The sequence below is a fragment of the Equus asinus genome, chromosome 25 (assembly GCF_041296235.1).
Source record: "Equus asinus isolate D_3611 breed Donkey chromosome 25, EquAss-T2T_v2, whole genome shotgun sequence".
Lineage (NCBI taxonomy): Eukaryota > Metazoa > Chordata > Mammalia > Perissodactyla > Equidae > Equus > Equus asinus.
In genome coordinates, this window is record NC_091814.1 from 11,853,815 (window position 1) to 11,877,889 (window position 24,075).

Below are 24,075 nucleotides of genomic sequence, written 5' to 3' on the forward strand. Positions count from 1 at the left end.
TGGGAAGAGCTCTGTGACCAGCCGAGACAGCCAAGACCCCATCTGTGAGATCAGCACTGGCTGAGGCTTCCAATCCCTTGGTGGAGGTGTGGGGATCTAATGAGGAGGCAAAGGCAGCAGGGGAGATGGTCCCCAGGACTGAACTGACATTCAGCTGTATCTAAGCACGTGGAGAAAGCCATTCAGAATTGTTATTATGTGCGAGCTCGTATTAAATTTGTTTATTGCGACAAGGAAATAAAGCAGATGATTTTATGGTATAATGGTTATTCTCTAACCTCTGCTGTCCTATACTGCAGCCACTAGTTGAACTTCAGTTCAAATTAGTTAAAATTAAGTAAAAAATAGATAAACAAAAAACTCAGTTTCTCAGCACTAGCCACATTTCAAGCACTCAGTTGCCTCATGTGTCTAGTGGACACCGTCTGAGATAATGCAGGTCTAGCTCATTCATCTAACCAGTCAGTTACACATGAGATGTTTGATTTCAAGTTCCTGACTTCTTGCTCAGCATGAGGTTCATTTTAGTCCATTTATTTGATCCCCAGTGCCAGCAGCTCCTGGGTCTATACTGATCTCTGGGTGGTCCCCGAACTTTGATTGAGAGGAGGACTTTAGTGTTTCCCCACGGCAGGTAAAGAATCACTTCATGCCCTTGCTTTTGCGGGGCAGTGGTAAACTGGGCATAACAGGGGTTTCCTTATATCGATCACTCCAGCCCCAGCATTGCTCTAGGCTGCTCTAAAGGCGGCCACTACCCAGCCTTCAGGGAATGCTTGTGGAATCTCATGAGCTCTGCTTACCAACTCTGTTATTAGCTATAACAAAACTGCTTTTTTCCCTTTTGTCTAATTTTATAGTTGCATCTTGCTTTGGCAATTCATACTGGTGTTTCTGTTGTGGTAGTGATACACAATTAATTTCAAAAATGAATTTACTACATAAAAGTGTAAATCAATGCAACGAAAGTATTAGGTAGCCAATGCTACAGGCACATGGATATAACTAAATGTGAAAGTGTTATGTTCATTAATGCACTTGGAAAACATGATTTGGGTTTATTTTGATGGCACAACCTCCCTCTCCCTTGTCAGTCCTGGGACGATCCCACTTGCTGTAAGTCAAGAAGGCAGGAGTGCTCAGCTGTTCCCTCTGCACTTTGAACACAAAGGCACTGTCACCTTCTCCTGTGAGCCCCTCTCGGGAACTCCCTTGTTCAGACCATTAAGAAGAATCAAGACCTTGACACCAGTCTTACAGATGATTTTTTTTAGATTCGACACCTAAAGCAAAGGCAACAAAAGTAAAAATAAACAGATGGGACTACATCAAACTAAAAAGCTTCTGCACAGCAAAGTAAACTATCAACAAAATGAAAAGGCAACCTACTGAATGGGAGAAAATATTTGCAAATCATGTCTCTGATAAGGGGCTAATATCCAAAATATATAAAGAGCTCATACAATTCAATGACACAAAGACAAACAATTTAATTAAAAAATGGGCAGAGGATCTGAAGAGACATTTTTTTCCAAGGAAGATGGACGGATGGCCAACTGGTGTGTGAAAAGACAATTAACATCACTAAGGATCAGGGAAATGCAAATCAAAATCACAAGGAGCTATCACTTCACACCTGTTAGAATGGCTATCCTGAAAAAGACAAGAAATATCAACTGTTGGTGAGGATGTGGAGGGAAGGGAAGCCTTGTGCACTGTTGGTGGGAATGTGAATTGGTGCAGCCACTATGGAAAACAGTAGGGAGCTTCCTCAAAAAATTAAAAGTGGAGCTATCATAAGTTCCAGGAATTCCATTTCTGGGTATTTATCTGAAGAAGATGAAAACACTAAGTCGAAAAGATACATGCAACCCCGTATTCACTGAGGCTTTATTTACGATAGCCAAGATAGGGAAACCACCTAAGTGTCCATCAACAGATGATGGATAAAGGAAATGTGCTACACACACACACACACACACACACACACACACACACACACACACAGAGGAATATTATTCAGCCAGAAAAAGGAATGAAATCTTGCCATTTTCAACAACATGGATGGACTTTGAGGGCATTCTGTTAAGTAAAATAAGTCAGACAAGGAAAGACAAATGTTGATCTCACTTATATGCAAACTGTGAAAAAAAAAAAAGAAAAAGAAACAGAACCAAAACCCAAATCCACGCTCTTAGATACAGAGAACAGATTGGCAGTTGTCAGAGGTGTGCAGGTGGGTGAAGTGGTGAAAGGAATCAAAAGGTACAAACTCCTAGCTACAAAATAAATGTCACAAAGATGTAATGTACAACGTGGTGACTGTGGTTAACAACACTGTATTGCATATTTGAAAGTTGCTAAAAGAGTAGATCTTAAAAGTTCTCATGACAAGAAATGAAATCCTGTAACTATGTCTGGTGATCATTTTGAAATATATACAAATATCAAATCATTATGTCATACGCCTGAAATTAATAAATGTTGTATGTGAACTACACCTCAAAAAAATTAAAATTAAAAACAAAAGAATCAAGGCGCATAAACACTTCTGGTTAGGAGATGTGATTGCATCATCCCTGGAGCCTGGAGTCTGTTTCTAGGGGAAACTAAACAGTTTTGTTTGCTCTTTCTCCTCTTCTTCTCTATTTCACGAATTAGTTCTGAGTAGCCTTCTTTTTTTTCTGAGGAAGATTTGCCCTGAGCTAACATCCATGCCGGTCTTCCTCTATTGTTTTGTATGTGGGCCACCAGCACAGCATGGCCACTAACAGAGTAGTGTAGGACCACACCACTGAAGCAGGGATGCTGAAGCAGAAAGCACCAAACCTAACCACTTGGCCACTGGGACTGGCCCCAAGTGCTTTTTTTTGTCTTTTTTATTGAGTTAACATTGGTTTATAACCTTATATAAATTTCAAGTATGCATCATTATATTTCAATTTCTGTGTAGATTACATCTTGTTCACCACCCAAAGACTACTTACCATCCATCACCATATATATGTGCCTAAATACCCCTTTTGTCCTCTTCCCTCCTCCCTTCCCCTCTGGTAACCACCAATCCAATCTCTGTCTCTATGTGTTTGCTTCTTATTGTCCTATCTTCTATTTATGAGTGAGACCACACAGTATTTGACTTTCTCCCTCTGATTTATTTCACTTAGCATAATACCCTCAAGGTCCATCCATGTTGTCACGAATGGCAAGATTTCATCTTATTTTATGGCTGAGGAGTATTCCATTGTGTACATGTACCACATGTTCTTTATCCATTCGCCCCTTGATGGCACCTAGGAGGATTCCAAGTCTTGGCTATTGTGAATAATGCTGCAATGAACCTAGAGGTGCATATATCTTTACACATTCATGTTTTCATGTTCTTTGGGTAAATACCCAGCAGTGGAATAGCTGGATCGTATGGTCATTCTAGTCTTAACTTTTTGAAGAATCTCCATACTGTTTCCCATAGTGGCTGCACCAGTTTGCACTCCCACCACCAGTGTATCAGAGTTCCCTTTTCTCCACATCCTCTCCAACACTTGTTCTTCCTTCTCTTGTTAATTATAGTTGTTCTGACGAGTGTGAGGCGGTATCTCATAGAAGTTTTGATTTGCATTTCCCTAATAATTATTGATGTTGAACATCTTTTCATGTGCCTCCTGGCCATCTGTGTATCTTCTTTGGAAAAATGTCTCTTCAGAAATTTGGCCTATTTTGTAATTGGGTTCTTGGTTTTGTTGTTGTTGAGATGTATGAGTTCTTTCTATATTTTGAATAATTAACCCCTTATCAGATATATGACTTGCACATATCCTCTCCCAATTGTTAAGTTTCTTTTCATTTTGTTGATGGTTTCCTTTGCTGTGCAGAAGCTTTTTTATTTTGATGTGGTCCCATTTGTTTATTTTTTCTATTGTTTCCCTTGCCTAGTAAGACATGGTACTTGAAAATATGCTGCTAAAACCAATGTTGAAGAACATACTGCCTATATTTTCTTCTATAATTTTTATGGTTTCGTGTCTTACATTCAAATCTCTAACCCATTTTGCTTTAATTTTTGTGTATGCTGAAAGATGATGGTCTACTTTCATTCTTTTGCACATGGCTGTTCAGTTTTCCCAACACCATTTATTGAAGAGACTTTCCTTCCTCCCTTGTATGTTCTTGGCTCCCTTGTCGAAAATTAGCTGTCCATAGATGTATGGGTTTTTTTCTGCTCTCGCAGTTTTGTTCCATTGATCTGTGTGTCTGTTTTTGTATCAGTACCATGCGGTTTTGATTACTATAGCTTTGTAGTATATTTTGAAATCAGGGAGTGTGTTTTTTGTTGTTTTTTTTTTGTTTTTGCTGAGGAAGATTGGCCCTGAGCTAACATCTGTTGCCAATCTTTCTCTCCTTTATATTTGGGATGCTGCCACAGCATGACATGATGAGCAGTGTGTAGGTCCACACACAGAATCTGAACCCATGAACCCCAGGCCACCAAAGCTGAGCTCATGAGCCTAACCACTATGCCACTGGGCTGAGCCCTCTCATTGTAGTTTTGATTTGCATTTCTCTAATAATTAGTGATGTTGAACATCTTTTCATGTGTCTATTGGTCGTCTGTATATCTTTTTTGGAAAAATGTTTGTTCAGATCTTTTACTCCTTTTTTAATTGGTTTCTTTGTTTATTTGTTGATGAGATGTATGAGTTCTCTATATGTTTTGGCTATTAACCCATTATCCGATACACTGTTTCAATCTCCTTACTGGTGATTGGTCTATTCAAATTCTCTATTTAATCTTGATTCAGTTTTGGAAGGTTGTATGATTTAAGAATTTATTCATTTCTTCCAAGTTATCCAATTTTTTGGCAAATACCTTCTCCTAATTGTTAGGTTGTCTTTTCATTTTGTTGACGGTTTCGTTTGCTATGAAGAAGCTTTTTAGTTTGATGTGGTCTATTTGTTTATTTTTTTTCTATTGTTTGCCTTGCCTGATCAGACATGGTATTTGAAAATATGCTGCTAAGACTGATGTCAAAGAGCATACTGCCTATCTTTTCTTTGAGAATTTTTATGGTTTCAGGTCTTACATTCAAGTCTTTAATCCATTTTGAGTTAATTTTTGTTTATGCCGTAAGATGGTCTACTTTCATCCTCTTGCATGTGGCTGTCCAGTTTTCCAAACATCACTTATTGAAGAGATTTTCTTTTCTCCATTATAGATTTCTGGCTCTCTTATTGAAAATTAGTTGTCCATAGGTGTGTGGGTTTATTTCTCGGCTCTCAATTCTGTTCCATTGATTTGTGTGTCTGTTTTTCTGCCAATAACATGCTGTTTTGATTACTATAGCTATGTAGCATATTTTGAAATCAGAGAATGTGATACCTCCAGCTTTGTTCTTTTTTCTCAGGATTTCTTTGGCTATTCAGGATCTTTCGTTGTTCCACATAAATTTTAGGATTCTTTGTTCTATTTTCATGAAGAATGTCATTAGGATTCTGATTGGGATTGCATTGAATCTGTAGATTGTTTTACACAATATGGGCATTTTAACTATGTTAATTCTTCCAATCCAAGAGCATGGAGTATCTTTCCATTTCTTCGTGTCTTCTTCAATATATTTCAGCAATGTTTTATAGTTTTCAGAGTACAAGTCTTTCACTTCTTTGGTTAAATTTATTCCTAGGTATTTTATTCTTTTTTTATTTTTTATTTTGCAATTGTTTATGGGATTGCATTCTTATTTTCTCTTTCTGCTACTTTGTTGTTAGCATATTGAAATGTAACTGAATTTTGTATGCTTATTTTGTCTCCTACGACTTTACCATATGCATTTACTATTTCTAAAAGTTTTTTGGTGGATTCTTTAGGGTTTTCTACATATAAAATCATGTCATCTGCAAATAGTGACAGTTTCACTTCTTCTTTTCCAATTTGAATCTCTTTTATTTCTTTTTCTTGCTTAATTGCTCTGGCTAGGACTTCCAACACTATGTTAAATAAGAGTGGCAAAAGTGGGACTCCCTGTCTGGTTCCTGTTCTTAGAGGAACAGCTTTCAGTTTTTCTCCATTGAGAGTGATATTAGCTGTGGGTTTGTCATATATGTCTTTTATTATTTTGAGGTACTTTAATTCTATACTCATTTTATGCAGAGTTTTTATCAAAAATGGAGGCTGTATGTTGTCAAATGTTTTCTCTGCATCTATTGAATTGATCATGTGATTTTTATTCTTCATTTTGTTAATGTGGTGTATCATGTTGATTGATACGTGGATGTTGAACCATCCCTGCATCCCTGGAATAAATCCCACTTGATCATGGCGTATGGGATTTTAATGTATTATTGGATTCTATTTGCTAATATTTTGTTGAGGACTTTTGCATCAATGTTCAGCAGTGATATTGGCCTGTAATTTTCTTTTTTGTGTGTTGTCCTTGTCTAGTTTTGATATCATGGTAATGTTGGCTTCATGGAATGAGTTAGGAAGCTCATCTTTAATTTTTTGAGGAGTTTGAGAAGGATAGGTATTAAGTCTTGTTTGACTGTTTGGTAGATTTCACCAGGGAAGCTGTCTGGTCCTGGACTTTTATTTTTCTGGGAGGTTTTTGATTACTGTTTCGATCTCCTTACTGGTGATTATTCAAATTCTCTATTTTTTCTTGATGCCATTTTGGAAGGTTGTATGATTCTAAGAGTTTATCCATTTCTTCTATATTATCCAGTTTGTTGGCCTATAGCTTTTCCTAGTATTCTCTTGTACTCTTTTGTATCTCTGAGCTGTCTATTGTAATTTCTCCTCTTTCATTTCTGATTTCATTTATTTGAGACTTCTCTGTTTTTCTTGGTGAGTCTAGCTAAATGTTTGCCAATTTTGTTTATCTTTTCAAAGAACCAGATCTTCATGTCATTGATTTTTTTTCGACTTCTTTTTTAGTCTCTATTTTATTTATTTCTCCTCTGATTTTTATTATTTCCTTTCTCCTACTGATTTTGGGTTTTGTCTTTCCTTTCTTCTTTTTCTGGCTCCTTTAGGTGCACTGTTAGATTGTTTATTTGAGATTTTTCTTATTTGTTGAGGTAGACCTGTATTCCTGTAAACATCCTTCTTAGAACTGCTTTCACCATATCCCACAAAGTTTTGCTTGTCGTAGTTTCACTTTCATTTGTCTCCAGGTATTTTTTGATTTCTCCTTCCATTTCTTCATTGACCCAATCATTGTTAAGTAGTATTTGTTAAACTCCACATATTTGTGGCTTTTCCAATTTTCTTCCTATAGTTGATTTCTAGCTTCATACTGTTGTGGTCAGAAAAAAATGCTTGGTATTATTTCAATCTTCTTAAATTCATTGAGACTTGTTTTGTCACCTAATATGTAATCTATCCTGGAGAGTGTTCCATGTGCATTCGAAAATAACATGAATTCTGGAGTTTTGGGATGGAATGTTCTGTATATATGTACTAAATCCATCTGGTCTAACATGTCATTTATGGCCAATGTTTCCTATTGATGTTTTGTTTGGATGATCTATCCATTGGTGTAAGTGGAAAGTTAAAGTCTCCTACTATTATTTTCTTACTGTCTATTTCTCCTTTTATGTCTGTTAATAATTGCTTTGTATATTTAGGTGCTCCCATGTTGGATGGATAGATATTTACAAGTGTTATATCCTCTTGTTGGACTGTTCTCTTTATCATTACGTAGTACCCTTCTTTGTCTCTTGTTACAGTTTTTGTTTCAAAGTCTATTTTGTCTGATATAAGTATTGCTACCCCAGCTTTCTTTTCATTGCCATTTGCATGGAGTATCTTTTTCCACCCCTTCACTTTCAGTTTGTGAGTGCCTTTAGATTTGAAGTGTGTCTCTTGCATACAGCATATGTATGGGTCTTGTTTTTTTATCCAATTGGCCACCCTATGTCTTTTGATTGGAGCAATTAGTCCATTGACATTTAAAGTAGCTATTGATAAGTATGTACTCATTGCCATTTTGTTACTTTTTTTCTAGATGGTTTAGTAATTTGTCTCTGTTCCATTCTTCTTCTCTTGCTCTCTTCCCTTATGGTTGGATGGCTTTCTTTGATATTATGTTTGGATTCCTTTCTCTTACTTTTTTGTGTATTTATTATAGGTTTCTGGTTTGTGGTTACCATTAGATTCATATATAATAACCTACTCTATAGCAATCTGTATTAAGTTGATGGTCTCTTAAGTTCGACCACTTGCTAAAAGTTCTACTCTTTTACTCCCCTCCCCCCACATTTTACGTTTTTTATATCATATTTAACCTCTTTTTTTGTGCATCTGTATCCAATATCCTCCTATCATGGAAATAGATAATTTTAGTACTTTTGTCTTTTGACTTTCATATTAGCTTCATAGGTGGTTGATCTGCTACCTTTACTGTATACTTGCCTTTACCAGCAATCTTATTGTTTTCTAAAAATAATTTCCTTCTTCCTGTTTGTGGTCTTTTCTTTTCCACTTAAATAAGTCCCTTTAGCATTTCTTGTAAGGCTGCCATCTTCCCAGCGGTCAAGTCTGGTCATTTCATGGTTCTGGCCATCAAGATTAGGAAAGTGAGAACTAAAATCCACACGGCAATTCTGAGCAGAGCACAACTGGGAGTCAAACTAAACTGGGACTTTGCAGAGCCCTGGGGCGATGAGGTGCTTGCATATATAGAGTAGCATTTGGCGCTCTGCATAGTAAACACCCCACTCATGAGTTCGTACCTTTCAACCGGCAAGTGTTTGTGGTGGGTCTGCAATTTTAAATGTTTGGACCTAAGGCCATTGTTACTTCCAACCTTTGTCCTGGAAGATTGCAGGAACCCAGAGGGCCATCAGGTCACTGATGCTCTGGCTGGACCTTGGGCTGACCACCAGGCCACGTCTCACCATGGAGCGGAGATCAAGAGATGAAGGTCCCAGAAGAAGAACAGCCACGGGGCCTGGCAGTCACCCCAGTGGCGGGGGAGGCGTCAGTGGCCCACGGAAGGGGGAGTCTTGTGGGGAGGAGCCCGCGTGGACAGGAGGGGAGCTGCGGAGAGCGGCCCTCACACAGAGGTGGCGAGAGGCCCCTGGCATCTGTACATGTGACACTGTGAACCGAGTTTATTAACATCGTCCGCCACCGTGCTTCCGCGTGTCCCCACCGTGGGCCCATCGGTGTTCCGGGAAGGATTCCGTCTACCTGGCAGTGTGTGTCAACAGGTGTGAGCCTGAAAATTACACTTTTCAAAAAAGGAAATGAGCGACAGAATCTGGGATCTGGGAATTGTTTATCCCGTTTTGTTTTTCCGCTTGGACACTCCCTCAAAAGCATTGCAATTTGAGGGTGACTGCGTTAGAGACACTATGAGTGATTAATTTTCATCCCAAAATCTCTAGAGGATTCCTCTACCTAACTGTAGTTTCAAGTCGAAGATCAGTGACATTTTGGGAGTTTTTAATCTCTTTCCGTTTTAAAGATAAACTTGATTTATTCAATTTCTAGAGTTTCCTTCTTCTACGACTGTCTTTCTGCATTCTGAGTATAAAATGATGGTGATACTATGTTGGAACCATCAAAGTTGTTTTATTTATTTTTTATTTTTAGCCTTTGCTGGAAATCTGAAATTTTAATAAAAAATTCAGTATTGTGATGCACAATTTCTTGTTTTTGAACATTTTTTCTGTAAACAGGAATCAGGATTTAGGCGGTGGGGGTCAGGGGAGTAGGATTTCTGATCTATGTAAAGGAAAATGATGGATTACTTACATGACAAAGTTTTAAAGACTGTAATGCACCCCAATTTCCCCTTTACTGTTTGCTGAAAAAAATCAGTCTTTGACTCCCTTCCTTACCTACTCCTGGCCTGTGAGAAGCTTCCTCCATATTCAGGTCATCTTCTTCTCCTCCTTCCCCTCTTCCTCCTTTTCTTCTGCCTCTTCCTTTTCCTTTCCCTCCTCCTCCTCCTCCTCCTCCTCCTCCTCCTCCTCCTCCTTTTTCTCCTCCTTCAGCGAAGAAGCTGGAGGAAAGTGGGCTGGGCTGAGAAGACACACAAAGCAAGGACTGCAGAAGAATTTTGTCAGAGACCTTGGAGGAGAGGAAGTAAAGAGAAGTTATGTGCTATGAAAGCAGCAATGGAAAAGCAAAGGAGAGATTTGAATCGTTATGGTTTGGCCTATAGCCCTTTCAGAGTGTTTAAGTACTACAAATAAAGGAATTTAGCTTTTATTTTCAATTACAGGTTGGTTCCTGGAGAGTATTCTTCGAGCTCACATCATCCTAAAGCTCAGCTCAAGGGGTCTTGTCTCCCTTGGGTTGTCCTTGGCTGTGGTAAAGAGTAATGTCCACATGTTTCTCGTGAAACTAAATCTTGGAATCTCAACAACAAATCTCTCTTCCATAGGATTCATTGTGGAGGGCAAGAGACTTTGAAAAGTATGTGATGGACATAAAGTCAAATGAACAGAACCTATATGTACAATATAACAAATGGTTATAATGCACACACCTGTGTAGCCTACACACAGATGAAGTAAGATAGTATTAGTTCTTTAATCTATTCCTCTCATGCGTTATAATTATGACCCTCTCAGGTCAAAATCTTCTGCCTCATCCCACACTCTCACTTAATTCTTCTTTTTTTTGCCCATCTATAATGTTCTTTCATTGAGGTTTCATTTTTAATGTCCCTTATTGGTGATTAATTTGAGCACCATTACATGTTTGCTAGCCACTTGGATTTTCTCATATAAGATTTTTCCCCCAAGACCTTGGTGATTTTTCTATAGGGCTGTCTTTTTCTTCTTCTTTTTTTTTTTTTATAAGAATTCATTAAATGTCTTCAGTACCAGCTGATTACGCCAACTACAAATACGTTCACCCAAATTGTGACTCTTTTTTACTCCTTATTCTGTGTTTTGATGAACAGAGATTCTTGATGTAGTCAAATTGATCAGTCTCTTCATTAAGAATTAGTGTTTTGGTCTTATTATTAAAATTTCTGGTTACTCTTGAGACCATGGAAATACCCTGCTATATGATACTGACTAAAATCACTTTAGGTTTCATCTCACATTTAGGTGCTAATCCACTTTGAAATGATTTTGGTTATGGTGAGGGTAGGGATCATATTTCATTCTGCCCTTCCCCTCCCCAGTATATGTGATCGAATTATATGCTACAATTGTTCAATGTTTACAATGTTTTTAATAACCTTTGTTTTTTGATTCCTCAATGTAGCTCGCTTTTTCTGATTTTTAAATTTTTGTGTATACCGAGTAAACTCAATTCTCTTAATAATTCTAGTAATTTACCCTTCATATATGTAAGTAATTATAGTGTTCATTTTTCATTTTCACTTCTTAAACTGTTTCTTTGTTTTTCTTGCCTTCGCTCACTAGCTAAGCTCTCCATCACAGTGTTGCAGAGAAGTGGTCACAGGAGGCCCATCTGCCTGATTCCTGATGGTTTCTGATGGGTAAGGTTGGAGGGGGAAGTCAGTGTTTTATCACCAACTATAACGTTTGCTGAAGGTTTTTTGTTTGTTTTTGTTTTGCAAGCTACCCTTTAGCAGATTAGGCCTGTTCTCTTCTGTTCCTATTATGCTAAGAAGTTTTTTAAAATCATAAGTTGATGGTGAATTTTTTCAAACACCTTTCTGTTTTAATGATTATGATTTTCCTCCTTTAAGATGTTAATGTGTTAAGGGTTCATTAACAACCAGCCCTAATTTTCATAATTTGCATTTAAAGCTGCATATTGTCCTCTAAAGGATTTAGAGGTTTAGCTTGTCGAGGTAAATAATCAATAACCAACCTATAGATGAGAAAAATGGAGGGATATTTACTGAGCTGAGGATTAATCCAGAAGCTGTCTCTTCAACAGGGAAGAAAGCACTCCGGAGAAGCATGATTTACAACATGGCTATATACCATTTCAGAACAAAGAACATACATCAAGTGTGACAGGAATACAATTTTTTCCCCAAAGGCACAAGGAGATGTTTTGTCGAAGTTTCGCACATACAGAGAAGGTCAGCTTGTCCTTAGTTCTCTGGGAAGAAACGCTTATATTCAAAGAAGTATTGGTATCAGCATCAGAGAGACAGCGAGACATTACATCCCTGTCTTAAAAGAGCGCATTTTTTGCTTTGGGAAAATGTTCGAAGCAGAGGTACAGTGCATGTCTGTTCTGCCATAACCCAGGCTGCTCTGGGAAAAACAAATTTTAGCCTGAATCAGATTTAAGCCAGAATGGCTTCCCCATTTCCCTCAATATGTGAAAACTTATTATTATTCTCATTTTTTTCATCAAGCTGCATCTTGTGCAGTATATGTGGTATTTTAAGTTTTGTTTGATTCAGAATATTTTCTAATTTCCATTTTCATGTCTGCTTTGATACAAAGATGGATAGAAATATTTCTAAAATTCCAGTTACATGAGATTTCATTCTTATGTTTTATAATTGAATTCTAGATGCTAATTACTGATCAAGCTTAGAAAAAAACCTCTTAATTTATGTTGAAACAGATTGTATTCTCTTAGTGTGAAAACTACTTACTTTTGAAAACCTTTATAATCGCTTGGGTGATAAGGATGAGTTTAGAATTCCTAGACTTCTTGGAGTGACACAACAGAGAAACGAAGTATGCTGACACCCTCTGTTGGAGCTTGCCCACTAGCCTGCTGGAACCAGGTTGTGTTCTGCATCTCCAACATATCCATGCTTCATCCACTAGATCTCTCTGAAAAGCAGCCTCTTGATGGCACACCACCCACAAGCCAGAGGTCTGAGTACAAAAAAATGTTACCCCATCGACTCAGTTTGACAATGGAAGGAAAAAAGATCCACAAACCTTACACATGGGCTAAAAGACACTGGGCAAGGGATTCTGAGATTCTTTGTACAATGGATAGGCCTATGGGGGAGGGAGGATGTGGGATTCTCCTCTTGACTCCACATAATCCTTGCCTAATGGAAGAAGTCATCTCCAGAAGAGGGCCAGAGTGGGGCACAATGCAGATCTCTTTTTCCCTGGCTCCACGCACAATATTGGGTAGACCAGCATGTGAACAATGGAAGCACTAACATTTCGCAAGCAACGTTGTTGTTGCTGACCATTTTATTAGGAAGTTGCGACCTAAGAACAGAAGAAAACAGACAAAGAAAATAGAATAGAGAGAAAAAAATATCTCAGTTTCAGCTAATCTAGGATATCATGCCAATTGTCCAGAGTCTTTAAACTGAGATGGTAACAAGCTAAGGAAATTTGCCTTTGAGGGTTTGATTGTTGGCAAAGTTTTGTTAGCAGTATTTAACATTGATAGGTTGGCTACAGGGTGGATAAGAGGACAGTCTCTATCCTACAGAATTGCCAAGGACATATGTGTAATATACCTCTGCCATACAGAATATTCTCTGCAGTACTATTTTTAATAATAAAATAGCCCAATCAATTTATTACTCAAAGATTACATATTAAGTGTATATTAACGTAGTCAGACCAAAAAATGCAATCATTTAAAAAGAAAGAGACAATCTTGATGATTCAGATGATGTTACTGATAAAACTAATAGGAGATCACAATTATTGAGCATTTGTGGCACCCTTACATACATTTCCTTATTTGAAGTTCAGCACAACCATTGAAATGTGTAATCTGTGGTGGCGAGTGAGAGGTTCTGTGGCACAGAAGGAAGATTGCCACTCCAGGAATACCAGGATAGAAGACCAGGAGAAGGACGAGAAGGAGGACTAAGAAGAAGGAAAAGGAGGAGAGCCAGCCTGGTGAGGTGTCCAAAGCAGCTGGATAACCCTGGCTGAGAGAGGGCGGTCTTGCTCCACAAGCCTCTCTGCAACCACAGACATTGGGGTGGCCTTCTTGGAAGACTCACCCTCTTTCCCTTTGTCTCAAATAAGATGCTGAAGAGTACAACTTCCTAGATCATTTCTCCTCTCTCCAAGGCCCTCCTAGGGAAGGATGGGCTGATGGAAGCATCGCTCCAAAGTGGTCCAGTGCAGAGAGTCCGGGCTTCTGCTGGAGCATTTCTCGGGTGTCTCTTCTGGGTAAGAGTGGAACTTACAAGATATTCCTGCTGGTCCCTGAGGAGTAGTGGGAGAGATGCCAACTTGGCCAGCTGCATGGGCCTCGTGCAACACAGGCCCCTGAAAGAGGGGTGAGGATTCCAGCCCCCTAAGCCAGGCCCCTAGATGGGCTGAGGCAAGAGAACCAGCTAGGGAACCAGTTGCCTCCTGCCTCCACAGGTTCTCTCGCCTCCTGTTGCTCTAGAATGTGGATCCAACTCCCTCCCCCAGCACTGGAGAGACAGGTCAGTCATTTTTGTGGGGTAGGGTTCCTCACTGTCCCTGAGAACATACCCGAGATGGAAGAGAAGGAAGGAGAGGGGAAGTCAGGTGAGAGGCGAGAAGCAGCTGGCTAATGCAGGGAGGGAGAGGGCACACTGGACCCAGGAGCTTCCATGAGAAGCCAGGTGTTGGGCCTCCTTTTTCCAGCAAGGGGTGCCTCCTTCCATCCTGTCCCCAAAGGGACTGTGGAGATGCCTTTTTGTCCCATGGGAAGGATTTCTTTCCTTTCTCTTGTTGGTGTCTGCCAGCCAGCCTGCAGGATCTTCCCTGCCCGACACCAATAGGCCCAGAGGGCAAAGAGCCCCACTCACTGGTGTGAATGCTGCGCAGATACGGAGGGCCAGGACTTTTTGCCAAGAACCAAACTTAACATCTAAAACACATCTCGTAGCTATTCGTGAGGCTTAATAGGACTACCAAGGAAGCCTTCTCCATATCCCAAGGAGAGTTGCAAAGGACACGCAAGTCTGTCATGAGCCAGGGCAAGCGAGGGAAGAACATGAACACCATTCCCCACTAACACAAATTCTTTAGTTGAGTTTCCCTCGTGTGTGGTAAGCGCAGGGGTCAACGGAGAAGCCTCACCCAGAGTAACCCACCACTGGCAATCAACGTATCTCCCCTGCCAGGTAATTGGGAGCGCATGCCCTGCAGGCAAAGTGTATCTGGCTGTCCCTCCACCATTCCCACACCCGCCCGCCCGCGCCCTCGCTGTTCCTCCAAACGACTCTCCGCAGAGGAATTCAAGCGACGGCCCGCTGCCACCCCACCCCCCAGAACCCACGATCGGGGGCCACCTGACTGACCACCTTCAGCAGGGGCTCCAGACCGACTGACCAACCGACCAGCAGCCACTGCGCTGTGTCGTCTACATACTCTGCCTGCTGCCTCTGTCGCTCGGTCCACATCACCTCCCCAGGCTCTCGCTCTCCTCATGCCTTACAGTGGACACGTTTATCCCAACAGGCTTTCGGAGTGAGTGTCGAAGGGAAAAGGGAAAATGCGTTCAGTGCCTGGTAGAGTCCACACAGTTTAAACGCAATAGCCGTTATAGAAATTGTGGTACCGTTGTTTTGATATTCTGGCGCTGATTTTTACTCCTGCGTTCTGCTTATGGCAGCAGTAAGAGTTTGCCATTTGTGTTTACTTCACGTGCTGCCTTTGTTGGGTCAGTCAATATCAGCTCCCTACACGCTTAATCTACAAACAGGACGGCCCTCGAGGACCTGACCCCACCGTTCACCTTCCCCTCAACCTCCGCGGGCATCGTCTCGGGCACCTCTTTCGTCCAAAGGCCTCAGAAGCATTTTATCTGCGAACTGGGTTGAGGAGTACCATTTGCAGGGCCCGCACCAACAGGCAGCCTGTGCTTGGCCTCATCTGGGTCACAGAGAGCTCATCCAGGGCCGCGGCGCCTCGGCTGCAGCCCCACAGGGCTTTGAAGGTCTGCAGGGCTGTGTAAACCTGAGCAAGATGCTTAGCAGTCCTGTGAAGGCGCTTCTGCGCGTGGCTGACTTGGAGACAAGCAAGAGCGGTGTGCCCTGAGAAGCGGCCCGCCCTTGTTTTCCTTCCTCTGCGGGAGTTGAATACTCGGTGCAAGGAGCAGAGGGCACGAGGCTTCAGCAGAGGAAAGGGAGGTTCGTGTGTGCAGACAGACGGTGCAAAAGGACTCCCTAACTGGGAATCGAGCCCGGGCCGCGGCGGTGAGAGCGCTGAATCCTAGCCACTAAACCACCAGGGAACTGGTGGCTGGTGTTTCTTTTCCTTGCTTGCGACCAGAGGGACGTTTGCTCTGTGCTCTGGGCCTCTGGGAGGGGGTCACGTGTCTTAAACCAGGAATCCTTTAGTAGGGCCCTTCTCTTCCTGCTTTCTCTGGAAAAGGGAGCCCGCAGGCGACGCACCGAGGGTCCCCGAGGCCCACCAGGGCCACGCGTGCCGGAGCGAGTCGCCTTGTCCTGGCGGCACCTCTGAACTGCCCTGGAAACGCGCCTCTGCGAGGCGCCCACGTGAGGAGAGAAGGTCTTGGGGGCTGGGGAGTGGCCGGGGTAGGCGGGAGGAGGTGGGAGGGGAGGCGCCCAGGATGATAAGGGGCTCAGCACCGAGACCTCGGCATCTCGGCTCTCCAAAAGCACTCAGGTGGATGCAGGAATGGAGGCAGATGGCTGGAGGAGAAAAGCTTTCTAGCAAGTCTCCTTTCAAGGCGGCCCTGACCTGCATTCCGGATCTTCCCTCTACAGCCCCCTGCACCTGCCGTTTTGCCGCCTTAGTCGATGCCAACTCCATCCTTCCATATGCCCAGGCCAAAAGACTAGGCTATCTACGGAGATTTCCTCAGACCCCACATCCAGTTAGTCAGGAATTCGTGTTTTCTCGTCTGTCAGGTGTGTGGGACGTTGATTTCCGTGGGGTTTTCTCAACCTCGGCCGTGTTGATAGGATCGCATCATTTTTTGCAGGGGACAGCTCCGCCCGTGGATTGCAGGATGTTTAGTGACCTCCCTGGCCTTTGATGATTAGAAGGCAGGGGAAAAACCCTCCTTCTCTCCTTCCCCCAGGCATGACAATCAAGTGTTTCCAGACAAGGCCTAGTGTCACACTAGGGGGCTGGGGGCCCAAATGCCCCAGATAGAGAACCAGCAATCTGCACAGTCTCTCCTGTTCCTGGTCTCTGAACTTGTGCAGGCGACTCTCCTGATCAGGGTGCAGGGGCCGATTCAACATGGCTTCCGTGGCACAGTTGGACCTTAGGAATTGAGACTTTCATCTCGAGATTATGGGGTTTTCTGCTGTTAGGCCTTTTCTTTGGTCTGTCCTGGAAATCAGCGTCTTTTGAGCCTGTGCAGGAGGGCGAGTCAGGCAGAGTGCTGGGTTCACTCTGTGAGGTTCCTTTTGCTCCTTCTGGAACTTCACACCTCTTTGGGTTCAGCCTACAGAGAAGCTTTGAGTCCACTTTGTTTGGCTGCCCCACCCCCCGCCCCCCAGCCGGCATGCCCCAGGAGCAGGTACCTGGTGCATGAACAAGAATGTGGTTTGATTATAGCACCCGACCTCCACCCCTGCAGGCAGCTTTTTGGGCTCTTCCTGGTAGCACCTGCTGCCCAGAGTTACGAAGTTATGTCTGGCAGACAACCAGGCCCTGAGGGACACTTAGGAGAAACTGGCTGCCTGCTTCAGTTCTGTAGAGGGAGCCAGACAGGGTCCTGAAAGGACAGAATGGCGGTGGAACCTCTCTTATTGCAGGCAGAAGAGAGACCAAAGGGAAGAGAAGAAAAGTCCTATGAGGTTTGAGGGTCTACAGTTAGTATGAAGTTGACCTCCTCTAGAACTGCCATCTCCCCTGTCTGGTGAAGGTGAGTAGAGTCTGGTCTCCAGTTTGCCAAAGTGTAAGTGAATACAAGTGAGGCCATTTTGTTACACTAAATGGCCCCAGTCCCTCCTCTCTGTGACTACTCGCTGGCTGCTCTGCAGTACTCTAAAAAATTCACATGTTCTCCTGATTTATGGCCTCTGCTTACATATGTACTCCCTGAAAGCTTGATAAATTAAAACTTTGTTCTATGAGTCTCTCTCCAGGAACAGGAGATGGTTCTGGACTTACAAATAAATAAAGCTAATAGAACACCCAACTTCATCAATGCTAAAAGAACTTCTCTAAGGCATATAACAGTAAAAATGGTAAAAGTTAATGATAAAGAAAAAATATTAGGAGCAGCAAGGCAGAAGAAAATAAACTCCAAAGGAGATTCTATCAGGCTTTCAGCAGACTTTTCGGCAAATCCACTAGAAGAGAATGGAATGATACATTCAAAACACTGAAAGACAAAAACTCTCATCCAAGAATAGTCTATCTGGTGAAACATTCCTTCAGATATGATGGAGAAATAAAAGCTTCCCAAGATAAACAAAAGCTGAAGGAGTTCATTGCCACTAGACCTCCCCAAAAAGAAATAATTAAAGATGCCCTCACGCTGGCAACAAAAAGGCAAAAGTTTACAAATCTCTCAGCCAGGGGATAAATAGGTAGACATGATCTGAAACCTGCAGCTCTCTACCAGAATAGGGAGACAAAGACTCAATTACAACTTAAAAAGAGAAAGGGAAAGAATGCATCAAAAGTGATGATAAATGATTCAACTTAGCCACAAACTCACAAAATTAAAAATAGAACAATATGTAACAGCAATTACTCAGAAGGGGAGAGGAAAGAGAAGGAACCTGCTTAGGTTAATGGAGATAAGAGGCTATCAGAAAATGGACTATCTCATCTCCAATATCTTTCATACAATCCTCATGGTAACCACTAAACAAAAAATTAAAGCAGAGCCACAATTCACAAAAAGAGAGAAAACAGAGAAATCCCTCTCAGAAAACCACAAAAATTAAATGGCAGTCAGAAATACAAAGGAAGAGAAACAATGGAAACATAGAACAACCAGAAAACAAGAGATAAAATGGCTGTATTAAGTCCTCATATATCAATAACCACTCTAAATGTAAATGGAATGAATTCTCCAATCAAAAGACGCAGAGTGGCTGGATGGGTTAAAAAACAAGACCCAACAATATGCTGCTGCCAGGAAATGCACCTCAGCTCCATAGACAAACATAGGCTTAGGGTGAGGGATGGAAGACAATACTCCAAGCTAATGGCCAAAAATAGAAAGCAGGTGTTGCCATACTTTTATCAGACAAAGCAGACTTCAAGTTAAAAAAGACAATGAGAGACAAAGAGGGGCAGTATATAATGATAAAAGGGACATTCCAGCAAGAGGCAATAACACTTGTTAATATATATGCACCTAACACAGGGGCACCAAAGTACACAAAGCAATTATTAACAGACCTAAAGGGAGAAATTAATAGCAACACAATAATAGTAGGGGATCTCGACACTACACTTACATCATTGGATAGATCATCCAGACAAAAAGTCAACAAGGAAATAGTAGACTTAAATGAAACACTTGACCAGATGGACTTAATAGATATACGTAGAGCATTCCATCCAAAAACAGGAGAATATACATTCTTCTCAAGGGCACATGCATCATTCTCAAAGATAGAGCATATGTTGGGAAACAAGGCAAGCCTCAATAAATTTAAGAAGATTGAAATCACCCCAAACATCTTTTCTGAACACAATGCTATGAAGCTAGAAATTAACCAAAAGAACAAAACTTGGAAAGTCAGAAATATGTGCAGACTAAACAACATGCTATTTAACAACCATTTGATCATTGAAGAAATCAAAGGGGAAATTTAAAAATACCTGGAGACAAACAAAAATGAAAACACAAAATACCAGCTCTTATGGGATGCAGCAAGAGCAGTCATAGGGAAATTCATAGTAATATAGGCCCACATCAACAAGCAAAAAAAAAAAAAAAATCTCAAATAAGTAATCTTAAAATGCACCTAACTAAGAAAAAAAGAGAGAAGGCTTAAATAAATAAAATTAGAAATGGAAGAGGAGAAATTACAACAGATACTGCAGAAGTACAAAAGATTGTAAGAGAATACTATGAAAAACTATATGCTCACAAATTTGATAACCTAGAAGAAATGGATGAATTCCTAGCCTCATACAACCTCCCAAAACTGGATCAAGAAGAAATAGAGAATCTGAATAGAACAATCACCAGTACAGAGATTGAAACAGTAATCAAAAACCTCCCAAAAAACAAAAGTCCAGGACCAGATGGCTTCTCTGGAGAATTCTACAAAACATTCAAAGAAGATTTAGTACATATCCTTCTCAAACTATTCCGAAAAATTGAAGAACATGGAACGCTTCCTAACACATTCTATGAGGCCAACATTACCCTGATATCAAAACTAGACAAGGACAACACAAAGAAGGAAAACTGCAGGCCAGTATCAGTAATGAACTTAGACGTGAAAATCCTCAACAAAATATTGGCAAAGTGAATACAGCAACACATTAAAAGGAGAGTATATCATGATCAAGTGGGAATTATTCCAGGGACGCAGGGATGGTTCCATATCCCCAAATCAATCGATGTGATACACCACATTAACACAATGAGGAATAAAAAAATCACATGATCATCTCAATAGATGCAGAGAAAGCATTTGACAAGATCCAACATCCAGTTATGATAAAAACTCTCAATAAAATGGGTATAGAAGAAAAGTACCTCAACATAATAAAGGCCATATATGACAAACCCACAGCCAACACCATACTTAATGGTGAAAAACTGAAAGCCATACTTCTGAGAACAGGAACAAGACAAGGGTGCCCACTCTCACCATTCCTATTCAATATAGTACTGGAGGTATTTGCCAGAGCACTTAGGCAAGAAAAAAAATAAAAGGAATTCAAATTGGGAAGAAAGAAGTGAAACTTTCGCTATTTGCAGATGACATGGTTCTCTATATAAAAAAAAAACCCTAAAGAATCCACCAGAAAACTATAGAAAAAATCAACAACTACAGCAAAGTTGCAGAGTACAAAATCAATTTAAAAAAATCAGTTGCATTCCTATACGCTAACAATGAACTAGCAGAAAGAGAAATCAAGAACACAATTCCTTTCACAATCACAACAAAAAGAATAAAACACCTAGGAATAAACTTAACCAAAGAGGTGAAAGACCTGTAGACTAAAAACTATGAGACGTTATTGAAAGAAATTGGAGAAGACATAAAGAAATGGAAAGATATTCCATGTTCATGGGTCAGAAGAGTAAACATAGTTAAATTGTCCATACTACCTAAAGCAATCTACAGATTCATTGCAATCTCAATCAAAATCCCAATGACATTCTTCATGGAAATAGAACAAAGAACCCAAATATTTATATGGAACAACAAAAGACCCTGAATAGCTAAAGCAATCCTGAGAAAAAAGAACAAAGCTTGAGGCATCACAATCTCTGACTTCAAAAGACACTACAAAGCTATAGTAATCAAAACAGCATGGTACTGGCACAAAAAAAGACAAACAGATCAATAAATCAGAATTGAAACCCCAGAAATAAAACACACATCTGGGGGGCCGGCCTGATGGCCCAGAATTTAAGTTCACATGTTCCACTTCAGCAGCCCAGGGTTCGCCAGTTTGGATCCTGGGTGCAGACCTATGCACTGCTTATCAAGCCATGCTGTGGCAGGCGTCCCACATATAAAGTAGAGGAAGATGGGCACAGATGTTAGCTCAGGGCCAATCTTCCTAATAAACAAATAAATAAAAACCACACATCTATAGACAGTTAGTCTTTGGCAAAGGAGCCAGGAACATACAATGGAGAAAGAAAAGTCTCTTCAATAAACTGCATTGGGAAAACTGCATTGGGAAAGCTACATGCAAAAGAATAAAAGTAGACCATTTTCTTGCACCATATGTAAAAAATTAACTCTTAGTGGATTAAAGATTTGAATGTAAGACCCGAAACCATAAAACTCCTAGAAGAAAATATAGGCAGTACACTCTTTGACATTATCTTAGCCACATCTTTTTGATACCATGTCTACTTAGGCAAGGGAAACAAAAGAAAAAGTAAACAAATGGGACTCCATCAGACTAAAAATCTTCTGCAAAACAAAGGAAACCATGAACAAAATGGAAAGACAACCTACCAACTGGGAGAAAATATTTGCAAATCATTTATCAGATAAGGGGTTGATCTCCAAAATATAGAAAGAATTCATACAACTCAACAACAACAACAAAAAACAACCCAATCAAAAAATGGACCTGAACAGACATTTTTCCAAAAAAGATATACAGATGGCCAACAGACACATGAAATGATGCTCTACATCACATATTATTAGGGAAATGCAAATCAAAACTACAATGAGATATCACCTTACACCAGTCAGAATGGCTGTAATCAACAAGACAAAAAACAACAAATGTTGGAGAGGTTGTGGAGAAAAGGGAACCCTCATACACTGCCGGTAGGAATGTAAACTGGTTCAGCCAATAGGGAAAACAATTATGGAGATTTCTCAAAAAATTAAAAATGGAAATACCATACGATCCAGCTATCCCACTACTGGGTATTTATCCAAAGAACATAAAATCAATGATCAAAAGAGATGTATGCACCCCTATGTTCATTGCAGCATTATTCACAATAGCCAAGATGTGGAAGCAACCCAGGTACCCATCAAGGGATGAATGGATAAAGATGATGTGGTATATATGTACAATGGAATACTACTCAGCCATAAAAAAGACAAAATCATCCCATTTGCAGCAACATGGATGGAACTTGAGGGTACGATGTTTCTTGAAATGAACGAGACAGAAAAAGACAAATACTGCATGATTTCACTCATATGTGGAAGATAACAAATACATGGATAAAGAGAATAGATTAGTGGTTACCAGAGGGGAAGGGGGTTTGGGGGGGTGAGTGAAAGGGATAAAGGGGCACATATGTATGGTGATGGGTAAAAATTAGACTACTGGGGGTGAGCACGATGAAGTGTATTCAGGAATTGATAAATAATAATGTACACGCGAAATTACACAATGTTAGAAACCATTATAATCCCAATAAAATTACTTGGAAAAAAAATATTGATTGAAACCTTACATGACCGTGTGATGGAGAATCTATCTTTTTTTTTTTTTTTTTTGAGGAAGATTAGCCCTGAGCTAACATCTGCTGCCAATCCTTCTCTTTTTGCTGAGGAAGACTGGCCCTGAGCTAACATCTGTGCCCATCTTCCTCTACTTTATATGTGGGACACCTACCACAGCATCGCTTGCCAAGCGGTGCCGTGTCCACACCCGGGATCCCAACCTGAGAATCCTGAGCTGCCAAAGCAGAACGTGCGCACTTAACCACTGGGCCACCAGACTGGCCCCTAGAGAATCTATGTCACACCAAAAGAAACTACAACTATTTCAAATACTTAGTATGGGCATGCAATATAATTAATTAATAGTAACTCATCCCTCAAAAAGTGTATCTACCAATAAAGAGTTAGTTATTTACTGGGAAAAAAATCGGTTTTCTGGTTCCTGCCTATTTTTCCCCTCTCTGTATTTCTGCCTCTTCCTCCTCTTCTTTCATATGCAGAAAAAGTCAGCTCTCCCTCAGCCTCCAATTTTCAACATAGCACCTAAAGATCAGTGTAGCAAGTTAGGGACCCTCCTTGGGACTCTATGACAAAAAGAGTATGAAGTGGAGTTCTCTGGTTGGGCCAATCTGGCAGATGAAAATGTTGAGATGGTGCCAAAAGTGCAGAAACAGCAGAACTGAAACCACTGGATCACTGAAATAGTCATAAGTAAAAGTTTATTGTGCCCAATTTAGGAATTGGGAGCGCTCAAACCAAATGTGGAATGAGGCTCAGAGTCATATTGTTATAAAGCAGCTCACAGAGTGAGGAGGCAGTGGCTGTTTATTCCTCACAGGGATTGGTTATAACACTCGAGTTTTACTGGTGATAGGGAACTGGTTAAAATCGCTTACCTCATGCCACTTTTGGGGAACAGTTTAAGTTTCATTGTGATTTTCAGAGCTGCTCACAAGCAGTGGCTCTAGTTAAGTCCACTTGTTTTGCAAAGCAATCTAAAGTAACACTTGCTTGTATAACGAAACTGGTTTGTCTGCTCAGGGAATTTTCAAGTCTGATCTCCATTTGTCTTTGACTTTAACAATTTCCCCTTTTGGTCATGTTCTCAGCCTGCTCCACCAGTGTAGTGTTACTCTCAGTTACCACTATAGATGTAGTCAGACAG